At 34.9% G+C, this 17040-nt stretch overlaps 1 protein-coding gene across 7 annotated transcripts in view; it reads right to left on the bottom strand.

Annotated features, from left to right (window-relative positions):
• The window catches only part of MNAT1 (MNAT1 component of CDK activating kinase), a 200723-nt gene that overhangs the window by 52681 nt on the left and 131002 nt on the right, over positions 1-17040 (bottom strand). The gene's annotated exons all lie outside the window — the stretch shown is intronic.

A 17040-nucleotide genomic window follows, 5' to 3' on the forward strand; every position in this document is an offset into this window, starting at 1 on the left:
TAACTTTCTTCCAAGGAGTACAAGAAAGGGGGAATAAGAGTAACTTTACAGAGGAGAAACCTGACAACACTACCTCAGCCATGTTATCATGGTTAACACCAACACTAATAAAACATATTGATAGCATGTACCCTTCATTTGAAGTCATGAAAATGGCATTTTACCTCTATAGTCTTCCTCGAAAGAACATATAACACTAGTCTAATCATGAGAAAAACATTAAACATATTACAATAGAAGGACATTCTACAAAATACCTGACCACTACTCAAAACTGTTAAGGTCCTCAGAAACAGGAAGGTCTGAGAAACTGTCACAGCTAAGAGGAGCCTAAAGAGACATGACTACTAAGTGTAATGTGGTATCCAAATGAGGTCTTAGAACACAGAAACGACAGTAGGTAAAAACTAAGGAAATCACCATGAAGTACAGACATTAATTAATAAAAATTATCAATACTGGTTCATTAATTATAACAAATATATCATGCTAATGTTAAGTGTATTTAATAGTAGGAAAATCATATGGGGTATAAACTCTATATTATCTTTGCAATACTTCTATAAACCCAAAGCTGTTCTAAAACAAAAAGTTTATTTAAAAAAAAAACAAAAACCCAGCAGTCTTTTTTTGTAGAAATGGGACAAACTAAAGCCTAAAATTTACATGGAAAATGCAAAGAACCTAGAACAGTCAAAACAACTTTGTAAAAAAAAATAATAAACTGGAGGACTGATGTTCAGACTTATTATAAAGCTATAGCAATCAAGACAATATAGTTTTGGCATCAGGATCAACAAACCACTGGAATAGAATGGAGTTAAGAAATAAATCTACACATATATGGACAACTGATTTTTGACAAAGGTGAAAAGTCAATTCAATGGAGAAGTAACAGTCTTTTCAACAGTGTGGAAACAATTCAATATTCATATGCAAAAAAAAATCCTTCAAATCATATATACCATATACAAAAATGAACTATAAATAGGTCACACATCTAAATAATGTTAACCCCTTGGGGCGCCTGGGTGGCTCAGTCGTTAAGTGTCTGCCTTCGGCTCAGGCCATGATCCCAGGGTACTGGGATCGAGCCCCGCATCGGGCTCCCTGCTCTGCGGGGAGCCTGCTTGTCCCTCTCCCCTTCCCCCTGCTTGTGTTCCCTCTCTCGCTGGTCTCTGTCAAATAAATAAAAATAAATAAATAAATAATGTTAACCCCTCAAAATACAAAACTTACAGAAAAAAAGGCAGGAAAATTTATTTTGAACTTGGATTAGGCAAAAATTTCTTAGATATAACACCAAAAGCATAATCCATACAAGAAAAAAAATTGGTAAACTAGACTTCATCAAAACTAAAGCTTCTGTTTTAAAGACACTTAAGAGATTAAAAAAAAAAAACAAGCCACAGACTAGGAAAATTTGCAAATCATATATCTGATAGGTAGAACAGCATATATAAAAACTCTCAAAACTCAGTAAGAAAACAAATCCAATAAAGAAATGGGCAAAATCGAAAGCCAAATGCAAAAGAATGAAAACTGAACCATTACCTTACGCCATACCCAAAAATTAACTCGAAATAGATTAAAGACTTGACTGTAAGACCAGAAACCATAAAATTCCTACAAGAGGACATAAGGTGGTAGGTAAGCTCTGTGACGCTGGTCTTAGCAATATCTTTTTGGACCTGATTCTAGAAGCAATGGCAACAAAAGCAAAAATAACAAATGGGACTATGTCAACTAAAAAGCGTCTCCACAGTAAAGGAAATCATCAACAAAACAAAAAGGCCACCTACTAAACAGAAGATATTTGTAAATCATATATCCAATAAGGGGTAGATATCCAAAATATAGAAGGAACTCATACAGCTCAGTAAAGTGTATGACTACTTCCTTGGTGGTTGCCTGAGAGGTGTGAAGGAGAAATTACAAACTGACACCAGCAATCTTTTGAGAATGACAGGTATCTTGATTGTACACATATGTCAAAGCTTGTCAAACTGTTTATTTTAAATACCTTATTTTTACTATATATAGAAGTATGTTATTGTTTTATCATCCTAGGGATTATTTCAATTATTCCCACAACTCTAAAAAAAAAAGAAAAAAAAACCCTAAAATAATGAATGAAAGAATGATGGAATCAACTGGAGAATGACAGTTAAATAAATCACAACTATAAGATCAATCTTCAGTTTTGTACTGCATTGTTCAAATTATTACATCTTTTTTTTTTGCATCATGTCTTAAGAGGATTATGAAAATATTCTAGGTAATTTTCTCAAACCCAAAAATCAGTGAGTTACCAATATAGTCTTAACTGTACAATTCAATCATTTTTAGCAAATTACAGAGTTGTAAAGTCATCAACACAATCCAGTTTTAGAGCACTTTCATCATCCCAAAACAGATTCCTAATGCTCATCTGCAGTCACCCAAGGGTATGTTTTTAAGGACAAAAAGGAAATATTATATTCTCTCTCTTTAAAAAAAAAAAGATTCATTTATTTATTTTAGAGAGAGAGAGTATGAGCAGGAGGGGCAGAGGGAAAGGGAGAATCTCAAGCAGACTGCACTGAGTGCAGAGCCCAACACGGGGCTGGATCTCACAACCCTGAGATCACAACCTGAGCCAAAACCAAGAGTCGGACGCTTAACCGACTGTGCCACCCAGGTGCCCCAGGAAATATTATATCCCCATCCATTCAGTCATTAAACGGGATGGATTTCATTCCATAATAAATAACACAGGACAAAAACTCTGTCATTTTGCTGAAAGAATGTGTGTCAACATTTCTTTATTTTTGATGTTCGTGTACCATAATTTACTTGCTACAGTTTTTAAGTGTATAAATGTTATAGGCTGGTGCATATCCTAAGGTATTTGGGAAGAAGGATATGATGTAAAAATGAACAATTAATTGAATTGAACCTAAAGGTTGACCGAATTTTCTCTAAATCTAAAGACAGCTCATCACTCCTTGGCAGAATCTTTTTTAAAGACTTAGAAAGCAGCAATCCCACAAACCCAGATGTTACTCATCATGAATTAGCAAAGCAGATAGATTGCATGCCTGTACCACAGGCAAACGAGGGCAGGAAAGACTAAGTTGTTAACAAAAACAGCACTGAAGAGCCATCTACACTGAGTAAGGAGGTTAAAAGAAAGTAATGAATGGTTATTCTATTGTTTCCATATTTATTAGCCACAGAAAGGGTAAGATGGTTTTAGGGCTTGCTGAGGTAGGAAAGATGCTGACAAATGGTGATATTCTATTTTGTTCTCATATCCATTGGCCCCAGAAAAGTTAAGATGATTTTAGGGTTTGATTAGGTAAGATGCTGATTAAGTCCAAAGAAAAAAACTAAAGACAAAAAACTGAGGACAGGCAACATCATGAGAAATCTAAAGAAACAAAATCATTGTATTATATGTGGCTCAACTGAAAATAGTATTTACATAATCACCATGGAAATAGTGAATACTGATTCAATTTAAAAAGCATGATATAACTCTATTGAGACAAAACGGGGGAATTGAAATAAGGATAGGGAAGGAGTTTTAGAGGGCTAAATCTTTCTCACATTAGGATGTTAAGAGACTGCAGCAAAATTGTGTTATTTAGAAATATACAGATAAATATAACAACAAAAAGCTAAGATTTAGAAGCTGGGCAGAGTCAAAATAGTTATATTGAGGTATACAGAATCTAAGAATGACAATTCATTGGCTTTGAAAAATTACCTAAAATAGCATCTTGTTCTCAGTAAGTAAACAGCAAAGCTACAGAAAACCAATCAGCATTTTTTCCCACACTGAAATATTTCAGCATGAAGAGCCCAATCCTGCCTGGTCATCTGATCCACATTTTACCATCTTATTGTCAATTTTCCTTTCAAAAACAGTATTCCTTAAAAAATTCTTTCATAAGCTAAAAAATGATTAATCAGCCATGTTCATTCTGCTCCCCAAAAGCATAGCCATTTGTTTTCCAGATTCAACAATCACAAGTTTTTAACCTAAATAAGATCTAATTCCTGACCATTACTTTTTTTTTTTTTCCAAATCTGTTGTACATTGGTTTGTTATGATTTCAAATCCACTTGTTTATGACTTAAGTTGTTTTGATCTAAGGGTGAATTTGTTTACACTGAAGAAGCTGTGTTGGGATGTTGTCATTGACACCTGTTGTGGTTGGTTAAGTACTCAATAGTTCAACTGTTGACAGGCACTGCTGGAGACTTACTGATAGTAACATATGGAAGAGCAGCTATGATGTAATGAACATTTAAATACCAAGAGTTTGTGAGGTCTTACTGAGGAATGATCAGTCTGGACAAGGCTACTCATTGTTGATCTAAATAACTCTTCAAAGATCTTGAGGCACTTGCTCCTGCCATGACCAGGCTTCTCTTGGTTGGCAATGGCGTGAAACCATGCAGCACTCCCAGGAAGGGAAGGGACATCTGTTCCTGCCTTGGCAAGGCTACTCCTCGTAGGCAGTGGTGCAAACTGTGTAAATGGTCCCTAGAGTAATAACCTTCACAGCAGCCCACCTTGCCTGCCAACACCAGTGCCATTGCCCATTCGCTACATGTCCCAGCAGCAAGGGACCTAAGCCAGCAGCTGATACCCAGATTTTATTTCATTTATTTTTTTTTTTTAAGATTTTTATTTATTTGACAGAGAGAGACACAGTGAGAGAGGGAACACAAGCAGGGGGAGTGGGTGAGGGAGAGAAGCAGGCTTCCTGTTGAGCAGGGAGCCCAATGACATGGGACTCGATCCCAGGACCCTGGGATCATGACCTGAGCCGAAGGCAGACCCTTAACTGACTGAGCCACCCAGGCGCCCCTGATACCCAGATTTTATTTGGAAAGACTGACTCTTCTGTGAACCAACTCACAGAAAGGTACACCTCAACTAAATTTGGACCTTATTTCTTTCACTGCTCCTTTGCCTGAAACAATAGTGTAATTAATCTATCATTGATTTGGGATATTTCTTTATTGGCTTATTAAGAGACTTAAGAAATACTATCAATTATAATTTCCACAATAAACCTGTTTTAAATAAATTATTGGCAAAGACAATCTCAGTCTGAGTAATATTTGCCTCAAATAAAGCAAAATCTAAGTCATCACATTCTCCTCAAAGCAATAAGACCAAATATGGACAATACATTTTTACGACTAAACTGACAAAATGCTTTGGTTCTAGAAACCTGTGACACAGGATCCTGTTCTCAGGGCCTACTCTTATCAGTCAGTTACACACCTAGAATATTGAATAACCAGAGCAGATCATTTTTTACCACACCTACTCCTCTATACAACAAAATTATTTTCTGTAATAATCATGAAAGGAGAATAACAACAGGCCATATAGTCAATAATATTGTAATAACTTTGTAGGGAAAGAGATGGTAACTAGACTTATCATGGGGATCATTTTGTAATGTATAAAAATATTGAATCACTATGATATACACCTGAAACTAATAAGATACTGTATGTTAATTATACTTCAATTAAAAAGTTTCTTTGCTCATAATCAATGAAGAATATGTTTAGTTAATTTTAATTTCCAGTTTCTTTCCTGAAGCAACACATATCCAAATAGCTAGGAAATACCTTAATGATAGGGATGACTTCAACAGAGTTTCATGAAGTATTTCACAATAAATTCCAGAAACTGTAATGTCTTTGTTTCTTTAGGATTGATTCTAGTAACACCTTTCAGATGTACCCCAACTGAAAGCTTTTAAACACAAATAAATGCTCCAAGAACTTAAGTTTTATTTCTTCGTATTTACAATCACTGAGCTATATCTATCTATTTGACGTTTACTCCAAATCTGATACTTAAATTTTGGAACTTATAGTACAACAGGAGAGTTGGAAATAAAAATTTTGCCAGAAAGAAGGATTCTAAAACCTTACAAACTCACTCTTGAATGAGGCTAAATATAGCTGAGTGCATAGGTACTGGAGATAGTGGGAGGTGGAGTATAGGGCTGACTATAAAACTGGGAGTTCTCTGAATTAACTCCTGTGTGCAATACAGCATTATTAAAAAAACAAAAAATAAAGATGTACTAATTGAAAGTTTACATATATACTGTGAAGTTCAAAAGTAACAACATTAATTGTTTAGAACTTGGACCAACAAAAGATGTTTTTAAGGAAGGAGTATTTGAAAACGGACATTCTTTAGAACTGCTAGTACATGGCTATAAAAAACAGACTGACTTTCAACTGGTTTTATTATATTTTTAATTTCTCTACAGACAATTCAATTCCTTATTGTTCGCACCTGGGACAGACTATTCCTGATGCCCCACCTCCACTATCAGGTCACCTTTACCTATGCTCCAACCCAAAAGCTTGTGAGTCACTTTGCCCAACCCAATCCTATTTTCCTCACACACACATGCACAAAAAACACTGAATGAAAACTGAGAACTTGGCTTATACTTAGAATAATTTTTTTAGAATATAAATAAAATTGCTATGTAACTTGAACTCACTGCCCTTAAAATACTATCTAAAATTACAATAATCTAAAAGCAAAATAAAAATAAAGCTCATTCAGATTTTGAAAGCTCTGTATATGGCAAAGGCATGTGGTACAACAGAGAAAAAGTAGCCTAAGAGACTAAAAATCTAGTCCTAGCTTTGCATGAACCAGAGATGTGACTATAAGCGAAGAGTTTTCTTCTCTGGATGCTTATCTGTAATGGACTCAAGACAGTTCATTTTCCTACAAAAGAGGAGACTTGCACAGAGTATCTCTAAGGTTTTTCTCCAACTCCAGCACTCTCTTTAGAAACATTTTTTAGAAATGGTTTTTAATAATGATATTTGATAAATAACTTAAGGCAATTGGCACAATTATGCTGCCTCAAAGAACCCCTCCCCCTGATCTCCCTTATCACAGTAAATGGCAGCTCTGTTGCTCAGATAAAAAACTTTGGGAAAAACTTTTTTATATCACCCTACATCTAATCCATCAAAAATTCTCTGGTCTCTATATCAAAATTATATCCATACTCTGACCATTCTCTCAGCAACTACACTGCTACCGTCTTAGTATAAGTCACTACCATCTTAACCAGGACAGCTGCAAGTTTTCTTGTTTTCACTCTATCAATTCTCCTATAATTGACCTTTCTAAATGTAAGTCATATGACACACTGTTCAAAATTCTCTTATGACTTCCCATCTCCTTCAAAGTAAAAGCCCAAGTCTTGGCCATTACCTAAAAAATCTTACATGATCTAACTGGGGAGAGCCTGTCTCCTTACCTAAAAACCTGCTACCACTCTGATCTCATCGCCTACCATTCCCCAATTCACTCTGCTCTAGACACTGGCCTACTTTCTGCTCCTCATATACACTCCTACCTCAGGATCTTTGCACTTACACTTCATGCTGACTCTCCCCATGATATCACATGATTGGCTTCTTTGCTTAATTCACGTCTGTTCAAATATCTTCCTATAAAAGATCCTATCAGTACCTATGTAAAAATAGCACTCTCCTCCAATCACTACATATCCCTTTATCCTTCTGTATTTGTCTTCAAAGTACTAATTACCACCTAACAGATTCATTAGTGTATTTTAATTGTTGGCTTCACCCCAGTGGAATGCCAGTAGATGTTCTCTCTGTTTTGCTCACTGATGTTTCCTCAGTACCTAGAAAAGTTAAGTGGTGTACAGAAGGTGCTCCATAATTGAATAACAAAAGTAAAGGAATTGTTAAATAACCATTTTCTCAATTAGCATGAGCTAAATACTGTAAGATTTCATTTCCCAATGGAGAATACACACACACACACACACATACACACACACAGTCTACTGTATTTTATAATGATTTGGGAAGAATTGACCAAATTCCAATAGTAAACTGAACTTACTTTTTTTAGGGTCCTGCAAAAATCTGAATTAAAACTATATTTCACTGGAATAATTTAGTTATAATTTTATTATTTAAACTAAATAATTTGGCTTATTTAGTGCTGCTTTTCTAAGATTAATTTTTGAATATATATATTTTTAATTAATATTATGATTTAATAGTCTTAAAGTTTTTACTACAAAAAACCATTCTGGAATCAACTGCATAATTACATTTCCTCAGTGACCTTGTAATCTCGTGAGCATTTACTCTAGACTAAACAGCTTCATTCAGCTGCCCTGTGTCTGACTGCCGATGAAAGAAGCTTGTTTGACAACTGCTTCAAGCAGAAACATATTTTTTTCATGATTGCATAAAAAAGATTTAAAACTTACCAGACTAGAGCCAGACTAGAACTTTAAGCACAAAGGTTCATGTTAGATGTGTGAGCTGATTTCTAATTCAAATGCCAAGAAAAACAGATACTAAAGACATTTTGCTGTCACGGCCAGTGAAAAAAAAGTTAATTTAGTAATATGTTCATAATTACAACAAAATATAACATATGTCATATATTATATACACATACATATCGCAGTCTTTTTTGTGACTTTTCAATTTTTCCATATTCTTTTATTTTCTAGTATCCCTAAGACTTTTCGTAAAACTAACATATAAACTTAGATGGAGAGCATCAAAAACAAAGATAAAACAAACCCCTTTTCTCCATTCTTAGACAATCCATGTATAAGTCAACAGGTAAAGACTCTGATCAAAAACCAGAAATTTCTTCAATGTGACTTAAAAAAAATGCTTCTCCAAAATGGTAAGAAAAATCACTGATGAAACACTTGAAGCATCAGAAACAAGAAACTGCAGTTATCAGAATTAGATAACACCAGGTCAAGAAGTTCTAGCCAAATTCAACAAAATATAAAACTGAAGTCAGACATAGAATATTTAAAAGAAGAACTTCATTATTTTCAGATGATTCACTTCCAAATAAAACCCAGATATTCACCTAATAGAAGAAAATTATTAGAGTTTAGTAAAGCAGCTAGATACAAAATAAAAATAAATTTAAGAATCAGAAAGCATAATGAAAATAATTTTATAACAGTATCACAACTATAAAAAAAAATTAATTTCTAAGTGAGATATATGAAAACTCAGTAAATTTTAAATACCCATTCTTTTCTAATCAGTTTATAAGTTTAAAGCAATTCCAAATAAAATTCCAAAAGGAGTCGTGCTTGGTTATTATCTAAGGAGTGAGAAGAATGGGTATATCTTAGGTAAGTAGTTGGTGGGCTTTGGTTTTTTTTATTACCTGTTTCACAACACTTTTATTATGAAATTTTTCAAATGGACAGAAAGCTTGAAAGAACTGTACAGTGATTTGCTGCTTTGGCCAACAAAGTTTACTTAGAAGAATAAATGTATAAAAATGCTAAAACTACTTTGAAAAAGATAAATAGTAAAGGAAGACTTGTCCCACCTGTGGTAGGCAGAATTCTGAGGTGGCCCCCAAGATTCCCTTATGTGTATCCTTGCAAAATCCCTTCCCCATGGGGCGATATGATAGATTTCACTCCTGATATTATATGGCAAAAGGGATTTTGCAGATGTAATTAAGATCTCAAATTGGTTGACTGTGAGTTAATAAAAAGGGAAATTATCTAGGTGGGCGAAACTTAATCAGGTAAGTAACCTTTAAAAGTAAGAGATTCAAAGTGGTTTTCTCTTGCTGGCATTGAAGATGGAAGCTACCATAAGTTCTACATCTGCAAAAAATCTAATTCTGCCAGGGGCGCCTGGGTGGCTCAGTTGGTTAAGCGACTGACTTCGGCTCAGGTCATGATCCCAGGGTCCTGGGATCGAGTCCCACATCAGGCTCCCAGCTCAGCGGGGAGCCTGCTTCTCCCTCTGACCCTCTCCTCTCTCATGCTATTTCTCTCTCGCTCGCTCTCCAATAAATAAATAAATAAAACCTTTAAAAAAAATTAAAAAAAAAAAACAAACCTAATTCTGCCAATAATATAAAAGCTTGGAAGACAACTCCCCCCACCCCACCACCAAGCCTCACTTACATGGAACCACAGCACCTGCTGACATTTTGATTACGACCACGTGACACCTGAGTTACAAGGATCTGGGTAACCCATGCCCTGACTGCTGACTCACAAACACTGAAAATGAATGAGATAAAAATGGATGTTGTTTTAAGCCACTTAAATTTGTGGTAATTTGATACACAACAATAGAAAATAAATGCACAGATTAATATTAAAACATACAAATTTAAATTAATAATTATGTGATACTGTTAAAAAATTGAAACAGATTAATGGAAAAGAAAGGGCAGTCGAGAAAAAGTCTTATTATATTAATAAAACACATGAGTAGAAAAAATAAGTATTACTGGATATACTGGTCTGGGCCAATTGATTCACCATCTTGAAAAAATAGATTCTTTCATAGCTCCTTATAAAAAAAATAAATTCCAGGTGGATTAAGTGCCATATTAGATATAAAAATTGAAGCTACACAAAATTTAGAATATAAATGTATATGAAGTTCTGTGTTGGTTTAGGACTTCCCTAGTAGAAGAAAAATGGAAAATTAAAACGACATCATCAATACATCCACTGCTCAGAATTAAAACTACTGCATATCATAAACAATGTAAGAATAAAAAACTAAGGGGCGCCTGCGTGGGCACAATCAGTTAAGCACCCAACTCTTGGTTTCAGCTTAAGTCATGGTTTTGGGGTCATGAAATGGAGTCCCGCTTGTCAGGCTCTGTGCTCAGTGCGGAGTTGGCTTGAGATTCTCTCTCCCTCTCCCTCTGCCCCTCCCACTCATGCACTCCCTCTCTCCTTCTCATAATTAAGTAAATCTTTTTTAAAAAGAATAAAAAAAATAAGGAGCACCTGGGTGGCGCAGTCGGTTAGCATCTGACTCTTGGTTTTGGCTCAGGTCATGATCTCAGGGTTATAGGATAGAGTCCTGCATTGGGCTCCGTGCTCAGTGCAGAGTCGGCTTGGGATTCTCTCTCTCCCTCTCCTTCTGCCTTTCCCCCATCCCCACTCTCTCTCTAAAATAAATAAATAAATCTTTAAAAAAAAAAAAGAATAAAATAAAATTTAAAATCTTAAGGATTAATAGACTTACTACACAGCTGACTCATTTAAATAAATAAGGAAAACAATACTATCCCAATAAAAAAGGAGACAAGGGGAATAAACAGACAACTCATGCATAGGGAGGAAAAGAAATTACCGGGTGGACTGTGCCACAAATATAAGACAACAGGAAAATGCTAAGGAAAGGAAACAGCATGAGCAACAACACAAAAATATGTGAGACACTATAAGGTTCTTAAGAAACACCAAGTATAAGGGGGTAGGTTATATGACTATAAAGATAGGGGTCAGATTGTGCAGGTGATGATGAGCCATTGAAAGATATTAATAAGAAAGAGACATGACCAGAATGATATATTAGTCTTCTATGGCAACAATGAGGAAGTCCTTAAGAAGGGAGACAGAGTGTTATAACAAAAAATTTGATAGACTAGGTTCAATGTCTTATCTCAAATTCTTGATATATAAAATTCTAATTTATCAATTGGAAAAAAGAAAAACAGTTCTTAAGAGCAAAAGAAAGGTCATGAAAGCATCTCCAAGGTTACTGTGAAGGTGGATCTTCTGTTTTGGGGACTATACCCTGTACGATTCCCTCAAGAATGAACACTTCTAATTGCTTTGCTAACAGTAATGGATTTGTTAACAGGTTAGTTAACTTTTGGTTGGTTTCATCAAGGTAGTCTATGGCTACACAAGAAAACAAAACTGATAGGTGCTGACAGAGATCAAACAAAAAACTATCTTCTAATTATTCTTAGAGTTAACTAAGTCAATTCAATACTATTACTGTCACAAATTTTTTCACTATTGATTATGTAATAATAGCTAACTAATCTTAGCATCTGGTAAGGAAGGAACTAAAGATATTAAACCATCAAACTTTACATCTGTTTTTGAAAGCTCTCATAACTTGGGGCACCTGGTTCGCTCAGTCAGTAGAGCATGCAACCCTTGATCTCGGGATTGTAAGTTCGAGCCCCACAATGGGTGTAGAGATTACTTTAAAAATCTTTAGGGGTGCCTGGGTGGTTCAGTCAGTTAAGCATCCAGCTCTTGATTTCAGCTCAGGTCATGATCTCGTGGGTAGTGAGATCAAGCCCCACATGGGACTCCACATTCAGCATGGAGTCTGCTTGGGATTCTCTCTCTCCCTCTCCCTCTATCCCTCTCAAATAAATAAAATCTTTTAATAAAATAAAATAAAAATAAAATCTTTAAAAAGTAAAAAATAAAGCTATCATAACTGATAGCACACACTCATATCAGTTACGTTAATAGAAGAGATCTTAAAGATCATATTTTATCTTATAAAACAACAGGCTTTCCTTATTTTTGTAATAAGCTCACAAATGAAAAGCTCATATTAAATAAATCACTTCCATCTACCTAAAACAGTAGAGATATCTGATTAAATAATTTGAAATTGATGAACAAAATTGATAAGCACTCATAATTTATATCATTTAAGGGAATAACTCGTCTTTGGGTGGAAGGTAGTAAAACATTAACTAGAAATCCAGTTGATTACTAAAAAGATAGTCTCAGAGTGCCAATCAATGAGACTACTAGACTAACCATGAAAGCCATTGTTTACGGAATTTCAATTAGCAGTTAAGTTTTCCCAATGCTTTCTCCCACTGGCACAGAATTAATAAACATGTTTACATATTGCCTTGAGCAAACCAGAAGAGTACTACCAGTGCAATGTGAACTATAATTATCCATTCATAATACCCTCCTGAATGAAAAATTTTCATTTATTCTTCTTCTGCTTCTCAAGTTTAAGTAACTTTAGAAAAGATCTTAGTAAAAAACACCAAAAATTTCATGACAATGTACTTTTGATTTCATCCTTTTTCAAAGTTATATATAAGGACAAAAACGTAGTTCTTTGGAGACACAATGCCACCTAAGACCTTATATCACCTACTCCCCAAAATATATAATTAATATTATTCTGAAAGTGCTTGCACATACTTTTGCACTAGCTAAAGTGAAAGTGCAAAGTGTACCATTCTTAACTTCACCAAGTCACACAGATTACAAAGAAGATATAAGAAAATAGAAACAAGGTAGTTAATTTATTCTCTGTTTGCCTCTAGAAAAATTGAATTTGTTCCCTCTGTAGGATAACATAATATAAAACAGAAATTTTGTTGTAATAGGAAAAGAGAGAGGAATAGAAAGCTGATCCCAGCTACAAATACTAAAGCTGTCTGTATAGAATTCAATCCCTTTCGCAAGGTAGAAGGCTGAAGAGATGTGGGATGAATTCTATGTTGGTAGATAAATAGTTCTATATCAGGAAAAAGTCACTGTTCCTTTAGCAGTTCTGATATCACTGTTGATGATCTAGAAATTCCTATACTACTTAGCCACAGATGGCTAAAAGAAACTGTTACAGTCAAGGTCTATTGACTTAAACATACATATTTATTTGAAATCAGAACAATTTGCCCTTGTAACTATTGTGGATATAGAATATATGTATAGTCTTTGTTAAGAGAAGCAAAAGTCTACTTCAAAAAATTCTGGGGGCACCTAGGTGGCTCAGTCAGTTATGTGTCTGCCTTTGGCTCAGGTCATGATCTCCAGGTCCTGGGATGGAGCCCTGCCACTCAGCGGGGAGTCTGCTTCGCCCTCCCTCTGCCGGGGAGTCCCCACCCCCACCCCGGCCAGGTGTGTGTGCACACACGTGTGTTCTCTCAAATAAATACATAAAATCTTAGAAAAAGAAAAAAGAAATTCTGGAACTAAGTGTATTCTAAATACTCAATGGTTAATGAAAGTCCCCCACCCAACAACACCGATAAAAAAAAAAAAAGTAATCCAGCCTCCTTTACTTAGCTTCAAGTAAGATTTCAGGTATGAAAAACTTGGGAAAAGTACAAATGCTATGGTTATATCTTATCTAAAGGACACTTACCCTACATTTCAAAATCTAAATCATAATGGTAAAGGCAAAAGGAAACCAAAAAGGGGTCCAACATTCAGAAGAGGTGCCAAAGTTTATTAAATTTAACAATTTACTCAAAATTGTTGGGCAAAAAAGCAGTCAATCAAGCTACATCTATTTTATACAGATTTCTAATAGAGTTAGTTAAATATACACACACATACATATAGCAGCAGCACAATCATAGCAGATTAAAAGAGGAAGAAAAGGGGGATATTCCATTGAAAAGACCCAATAAAAATTGGCAATATAGAACACTAAATACAAGAGGAAATGAACTTAAAAAAAAAAAACCAGCCAGGATTCAGCTGCTGGGAAAGGCAACGGTTGGCTGCCACTGGGCGAGAAGAAGAAAACCTACTGCCACCCTCCTCAACTCTATACTGACAAGAGCCTTCAACCACTGAGGAAAGGCATGAAACCAATTCTTACCTGTGCTAACATAATGATGCAAAGCAGTGATGGGGGGCAGGAGGAACAGAAAACTGTCTTATAGCCAACACTTCCCGTGCTATCAACATAAGACAGTTCAGTTGTAGGGCTGGGAGAGGACTAGCAAACCCACCTGCACTCTGAAATAAGAGACAAAAATTGTTTGCCTCCAAGAAAGAGATAGATACACCAAGAAAACACTACCCTGAGGTTCTAGCACACAAGATCTCATAAGGCTAAAGTTGAGAACTAAGGAGAACTTAGAAATCCCCTTGTTCCCACCACAAAACTTATTCCAAGTAAAGAGGAAAAAGCACTCTATTGCTGGGGAGGAGCACCAAGAGAGAACCCTAATGTGGCTCAGGGGGCCAGAGGCTGCTGCTGAAAGCTGAGAGTGGAGCAAGACTGAAAAGATCCCTCCAGCACTCCAAGCCTCATACTAGGCACAAAGCAGCAATAGACTATCTGGAAGAAGTTGAAGCCTTTGAGCAACAACTGGAGCAACAACAAAACCCAAACTAAAATCAAACTATAGACTTAATACTCAATTCCCTATCTAATGCCCTGACAGAAGAAAAGGACATAAATATTTTGGGGCATAAATCTCAGTCTCTGCTTTCTGTGACACAGAATATCCAATACTCAAACAATAATTATAATGAACACAAGAAAGCAGGAAAAATAAATCTATCATCATGACATAAAATAATCAACAGAACCAGACCCAGAGATGTTGGATATCAAAAAGGCACTTTAAAATAACATGATTAATAAGTTAAAAGATCTAGGAAAAAAGGTAGAGAACATATATAAACAGGGAATTTCAGAAAAGAGATGAAAATTATAAAAAGAAGTGATATGGAAATGCTAGATATAAAAATAGCAAATCAGAAACACTTTCTTTGATGAAAAAGAAATCTGTGAAGAAATAATGGTTGAGATATTTACAAAATAAAAACAACAAATTATAGATCCAAGAAGTACAGAGAAACTTGGAAAGCTCAGAGAAACTATATTTTTTTTATACAATGCCAGTTCCTTATAGAAAATATATAGTAAATCTTGTTTTTAATTCAATCTGGCAATCTCTGCTTATTATTTAGAATATTTAGACCTGTGCTACCCAGTATGGGAGCCACTCACCATACATGGTTATTTAAACTAAACTGAATAAAATTTGAAACTGAGTTTTTCAATTGCATTAGACACATTCAAGTACTCAGCAGAAACATGAAACTGAGGGCTACTGTACCAGACAGCATAGACGTAAAATATTTCTATCATTTCAGAAAGTTGTATTGGATAGTGCTGGTTTAGAACATTTATATGCAATGAAATTACAGACAGAGTTAAGACTAAATCTACTACCATTTTGTTTCTTAATTGTTTCATTTCTTTATTTTTGTAACCCTCTCTTCCTGTTCTCCTTTTCATTAAGGAAGTGTTTTTTTATGATTTCATTATTTTTCTCTGCTATTGACTGACTGTCCCTTTTTTTTCCCACATTTTTAGTAGTTGCTAGAGGGCTTATATTAAATATCTTTAACTTACCACAATCTATTTCCAGACACTACTATACCACTTCATGCATACTGTAAGAACATTACAACAACAGTTATTTCCTCTTCCTATCCTTTGCACTGTTTGTCACACATTTCACTTGTGCATTGTTATTATGCATGCCCACTTCTATAATCTTTCAAATGTAATTTTGATGAAAAAACTATTAGAAAATGCAAAACCCTGTAACAAAGGAATACTATTTTAAATACTTTGTCTTCACTAACACTAAAAGTAAAGATTTTAAGAAAACTTATTTTACAGATCTAGAATTCTGGCTCTTGCTAACCCAATAAGAGATAAGAAACCAACATCTTTATCACTAATAACTTTTTACATCATGAAACCCTATATTGTCTATCTCAAGCTTCAATTTTAGCACTTGGGCAAATTATTTGATAAATTTGTTATCTCAAACTCAAAAGGAGTTTTAGGTTTTGTTTCACATCTCCTTAGCTTCATGTTTGGAAGATGCAGGACCTTAAGAGAATACAGAACTAAAGAAAATAATAAGATCTACTAAATAGCAGCTTAGTAAATTATCTATCATTTTAATAGTCATTTGAACTTAGAGCCTCCAGTTTCATATGTATAATACTATGAGTCATGTTCAAGATTTTGGTTTTGAAGATGCATATAGGTTTTTTGTTGTTTTTTGTTTTGTTATTTTTGTATGTAGGTTTATTATCTATTTTATCTATCTTATTTTTGCTGTTGGGGTCTTTTTTTAAATTACTTTTTAATCACTTGTTTCATTGTACCCATTATTTTCTTTTCACATTATATTCTTTACACTATTTTATTTTGTTAACAAGCAATGGTTTCTAGATCATCTTTTCATTCAAAACTTTAGCTTGAGACACCAGACCAAGAAATGACTTGTCTCATTCAACAAAGTCTGTGCCTGAACTTCTCAAGGACACTATAGATACCCACCTGCTTCCCTGAGACAGACTGTGATCATCTCCATCACCCACAAGAGTCACCATCCCAAGGTTCATTTCCAAAATAGATGCACAGAATATGGCTTTT

Source organism: Leptonychotes weddellii, chromosome 9 (assembly GCF_054177405.1).
Source record: "Leptonychotes weddellii isolate Sample4059 chromosome 9, ASM5417740v2, whole genome shotgun sequence".
Classification (NCBI taxonomy): domain Eukaryota; kingdom Metazoa; phylum Chordata; class Mammalia; order Carnivora; family Phocidae; genus Leptonychotes; species Leptonychotes weddellii.